Below are 6000 nucleotides of genomic sequence, written 5' to 3' on the forward strand. Positions count from 1 at the left end.
CTCCTAGAATCTTTAGTTTTTATCCAATTCGCTTGAAATTGGAAATCTAGAGGTATTTTGGGACCATAAAGAGGTGTGCCACAAATGGTGAGTGTCGGTCCATGTTTTGGTATAGCTCCCGTATAGACCGATCTCCTGATTTTACTTCTTGGGATTAGAGAATCCGTAGTTTTTATCCAATTTGCCTGAAATTGGCAATCTAGAGGTATTTTAGGACCGTGAAGAGGTGTGCCAAAAATGGTGAGTATCGGTCCATGTTTTGATATAGCCCCCATATAGACCGATCTCCCGATTTTACTTCTTGAGCTTATAGAATCCGTAGTTTTTATGAAATTTGCCCGAAATTGCAAATATAGAGGTATTTTAGGACCACAAAATGGTGTGACAAAAATGGCGAGTATCGGTCCATGTTTTGGTATAGCCCCCATATAGACCGATCTCCTGATTTTACTTCTTGGGCTTATAGAATCCGTAGTTTTTATCCAATTTGCCTCAAATTGAAAATCTAAAAGTATTTTAGGACCAAAAAAGGTGTGCCGAAAACTGTGAGTATCGGTCCATGTTTTGATATAGCCACCATATAGACCGATCCCAAGATTTTACTTCTTAAGCTTCTATGGTCCGTGTATCGGATTAAGTTTTTATCAGTCCATTTGGTAATGCCTCCATATAGACCTATTTCTCTTCTTGAGGGTATAGAAGGCGTACTGATAATGAAAATTGCTTGAAACTGAATGTAGAATTTGCACATTTTACTTCCCGTAATCATTTAAATAATGGGGGTAAAAATCTACAGATTTTAGATTCCAAAACAAGGAGTAATTTCATCATGTTCTTGCACGCTTATACGACATGTTTATGATTCCTCTAAAACTCAAAACAAAATTGGTTCTTATAAATCCTGAATCTGATATAATCTTCGTAGGTAGAATCTTTAAATTTATCTTCGGGAAGTTTACTGGTTGAACTGCTCTGTTTGGGGACATCTGTATTCAAACCCCCCTGGAATTTTCAAAGGAAATTTTCAATAGAAATGAAATTTATGACAAAATTTTCAATAGAAATAAAATTTTGATAAAATTTTCTATAAAATGATGTTGACAAAATCTGTTTTTTATAGAAATGAAATTTTGACAAAATTTTCTGTAGAAATGAAATTTTGACAAGATTTTCTATAGAAATAAATTTTAACAAAGTTTTCTATAGAAATTAATTGTTGAACATATTTTCTATAGAGATAAAATTTTGACAACATTTTCTATAGAAATAAAATTTTGAAAAATTTTCTTTGGGAATAAAATTTTCAGAAAATGTTCGATAGACGTTAAATTTTGATAAACATATTTATAGAAATAAAATTTTGACAACATTTTTTATAGAAATAAACTTCTGACAAAATTTTCCATGAAGTTTTTTTTTGACGAAAGTTTCTATAGAAACAAAATTTTGAGAACCTTTTCTATAGAAATCAAATTTTAACAAAATTTTCTATAGAAGTCAAATTTAGACTAAATTTTCAAAAGAAGTCAAATTTTGACAAAATTTTCTATAAAAATAAAATTTTAACAAAATTTTCTTTAGAAATAAAATTTTGACAAAATTTTCTATAGAAATAAATTTTTAACAATATTTTCTATAAAAATAAAATTGTTCACAATTTTCTATAGACGAACAATTTTGACAAAGTTTTGTTTAAAGAAAAATGTTGACAACATTTGTATTTTTATAAAAATAAAATTTTGACAATATTTTGTATAAACAAATTTGGGCAGAATTTTTTATAGAAATACAATTTTGACAAAACTTTCTATAGAAATAAAATTTTCATTCGCTTTGTTTTGTTATTGTTGGTTTTGTTCTTTAAGCATTGTTGTTGTTTTTTTTTATTTCAGCTTAAAACCATGCATTTACTAAACTACAAGTGTAGTTTAACCAACAGATAAAAAGAATGTTCGTCAAATTTATTTGGGCAAAGCCCTATAGACTGCAAGATGGTTGGATGGACGCACGTTTCGGAATTACCACATTCCTCATCAGCATCCTCTACTTGCAGCAAAACTATCAACCAATTATCAGAATAAATTCAGGCAGTTCATTAAACCCAACAATAAACCACACTTGAACCCTCCGAAAAAAAGGGTTTGCATGATAGCCGGCTTATGCCATTCCCTTGGTTATGCCTCCTACTATAATCAAGACATTTCCTAGCCTTGCCATCTTATCTGCGTTGCAGTTCAGTGGTATGTTCCTATGGCCAGGAACATACCACTGTACTTCTCAGCCTTCTCGTTTAGAGATTTGAGGCAGTTAATGGCCGTTTTTGAGTTGGGAAATACAGAGACCAAGGATTTTATTGCAGGTTGGCCTATGTATATTAGAGGAGTACACGTGGCAACGGCGTGAGTGTGCTTGAGCGTGATTAACGAACCCAAATATCGTGCGTGAGCGTGAGTCACGAAAATATTATCTTCGTGAGTGTGCGTGAGTAAAGATTTACGCTCACGAAAAAAATCCTGCTCACCAACAAAACGCTTAAGAGTTCAATTCATTTACAATTTTAGTGACACCTTGGATGTGAAGGGTGTAATAACGCTCTCGATTTTAATAATGCTCATGTTTTCGGACACGTCGCTAAGGTAAATTACTCAAAAAATTGTTCGTGAGTCACGACGTTTTTCGTGAGTCATGGTATTTTTCGGGAGTCACGGTATTTTTCGTGAATCACGACATTTTCGTGCGTGAGTATGCGTGAGTACAAATTTTCGTTTCATGAGTGTACGTGAGCGTGAGTCCTACCAAAAAATATCGTGCGTGAGTGTGCGTGAGTAAGAATTTTCCATCGTGAGAGTGCGTGAGCGTGAGTAAACTATTACTCACGTGCACATCTCTAATGTATATATTTATACCTACAATTGTTGAACATAACTTCTCAGCCAATTTGCAACCTACATTATGGTGTTTCAAATATTTTGCCGAAACGGGTAAAGTATAATCCACCACTAAGATACATTTTAATATTCTCCGATGTGTCCTCAGAGTTACTCAAAGAGTTTTTCTGTGGACCACTTAATTTTTTGGGTTTTTTTATTTATTTCTTAATTATCACATAAATTAACACATGGCTATCCTAAACTTTCCACACAGCCCTCGAAAATTTTGAGCGTGTATGGGTAAACATTTGATAATCGTAATTGAGTCGCGTTTAAACGCGATCTTCATCCATCCACATGATCATAGAATATTAGAGTGGCAATATTTCTTCGAAGGGTTTCTCTTCCATGCTTGGTCGACATCAAAACATTGCGGTGGCTGGTGTTGTCCCGTTGACGGTTACCGTCGATGTGGATTGAAACCCAGCCGATCCCCTAGATGTTTGTTTTTGTTTTTTTACATTGGGCCAAGTAATCGCGTGTGGGAATGCTGTATGCGCATGCGCGCCATCGTTTATGGATGAAACCTTTTTTTCCTTGTTTTGTTTATTAGGTTTTGTTTTGTTTTTTTACTTAAAAATGTTTGAGAGCATGTTGCAATTTTTATTGTGTGCCATCTTAAGTGATCCTTTTGAGCTCAAGACTTCCTAGCATGTTTTTGTTTTGTTTGTAGTTCGTTGTATTTTTGGAGGAATTGTTTGCTTTTAAGTTGGAATAGTGCTGCAATTGCTGCTTGTCGCAATTTTTGCAGTTTCTATAATGCTTTTCCAGAGATTTTTGTTGTTGTTGTTTGTTAGAGTTGTATGTATTTCTTTAAGCGTATTAATATGTGGCACTTTGCCTGCTGTCGCCACTTTTTTCCTTTGATTTTTAGTTATTGTGAGTTTTTTTGTGATTCTTTTCTGATATTGAAGTTGTGTCAAGACAGGAAAGACGATTGAAGGCCTTTTTGTATAATTAAAAAAAAAACTATCTATAATATATCTTGGGATCCATTTTATAAGTAATTAGATCGAATTTTTCCATACCCGAGTAAAAATTTAGAAATTTAATTAGAGCAGATCCGAAAATTGGTAAGATATGATTATATCTAATTGCTGTAGAATTAGATCTAATCAGATCTCAATATTGTCCTGCATCTAATACCTTAGATATAATTATATATAGCATTTGTCATATATGAGATTATATCTAGTTACATATAATTATATCTCATCATATCTGGTTTTTATCCAAAGAAGCCAATTTTGCGATCTGATCATATCTAATTAGTGCTCCTACAAGGACTATAACCCAGATTAAAGTAATGCCTTCTCGTTCTGCACAATGAATGAGAAAGCCCCACCTGAATTCTGGGTGATTTCATCAAGCCTGCCCTGCTCCATTTAAACTGGCAACACTGCTTAATAAAGGGGCTGTACGAAAATACTGGAAAATTTCTGTGAAGGACATAGAGCGAATACGCCAAGAACAGAGCGAATACGCCAAGACATTATTTTTTCGACATTATTTTTTTGCTTTTGAAAAATATATACAGCAGTACGTTTGGCCGGGCCGAATCTTATATACCCACCACCATGAATCAAATATAATAGTTTTATTTGAAAACTCATCGTCGTAGCGGGTTACTTGATAATATATAGCATTTTAGGGGCACTAATAGAAAAAGTTTCGTTATATTAACGAAATGTTTCGTTAAAAGTCAGCCAATAAAACAAATTCGTTAATACAACGAAATTTTTCGTTATTATAACGAATTTTTTGTCAATCAACGTAATGTTTCGTTCTATTAACGAAAATTTTCATTGTATTAATGAAAATGTTTCGTTACATCAACGAAAATTTTTCGTTGGCTGACTTTTAATGAAATTTTCTTTGTGTGGGGTTTGATGACAAATCTTCTCCCAAGCAAATCAGTTCAACCAGTACTCTTCCCGAAAAAAAAAAGATTCTACCTATGGAGACCAGCTCAGATTTTGGGTTTATGAGAACCAATTTTGTTTGAGTTTTAGAGAAGTCATAAACATATCGTTTATATGGTGAAATAACGCCTTGATTCGAAGTCCTAGAATGAAATTCTGGAGTTAGGTCTATATGGGGCCTATACCAAAACATGGACCAATAGTCACCACCTCTTAATGTTCCTCAAATACCTCTAGAATTCCACTCTCAGACGAATTGGTGAAAACTACGAATTCTAGAAGCCCAAGAAGTAAAATCGAGAGATCAGTCTATATAGAGGCCGATAAGGACCATTTTCCACACACCTCTTTATGGTCCTAAGATACGTCTATATTTCTAATTTCCGGCAATTTGGATAAAAACTACGGATTCAAGAAGCCCAAGAAATAAAGTCGGGAGATCGGTATATATGGGGGCTATACCAAAATATGGACCAATAGGCACCATTTGCGACACACCTATTTGTGATCTTAAAATACCTCTAGATTTCCAATTTCAGGCAAATCGGCTAGAAAATATAGTCTCTAGACGCCCAAGAAGTAAAACCGAGAGATCGGTCTATATGGGATTATACCAAAAAATGGACCGATACACCTCAATTTCGGCACACATATTTAGGGTCCCAAAATATCTCTAGATTTCCAATTTCAGGCAAATCGGGTAATAAATACAGTTTATAGAAGTCCAAGAATAAAAATCGGGAGATCGGTCTATATGACGACTATACGAAAACATGGACCGATACGGACCATTTTCGACACACCTCTTTATGGTCCTAAAATACTTCTAGATTTTCGATTTGAGGAAAATCGGATAGAAAATACAGTTTCTTCACGCCCAAGAACCAAAATCGGGAGATCGGTTTATATGGGGGCTATACCAACACATGAACCGATACGGCCCATTTTCGACACACCTCTTTATGGTCCCCAAATACCTCTACATTTCCAATTTCGGGCAAATCGGATAGTAAATACAGTTTATAGAAGCCAAACAATAAAAATCGGGAGATCGGTCTATTGGCGACTATACCAAAACATGGACCGATACGGACCATTTTCGACACACCTCTTTATGGTCCTCTAGATTTTCAATTTGAGGAAAATCG

Source organism: Haematobia irritans, chromosome 2 (genome assembly GCF_050003625.1).
Source record: "Haematobia irritans isolate KBUSLIRL chromosome 2, ASM5000362v1, whole genome shotgun sequence".
In the NCBI taxonomy this organism is placed as follows: Eukaryota; Metazoa; Arthropoda; class Insecta; order Diptera; family Muscidae; genus Haematobia; species Haematobia irritans.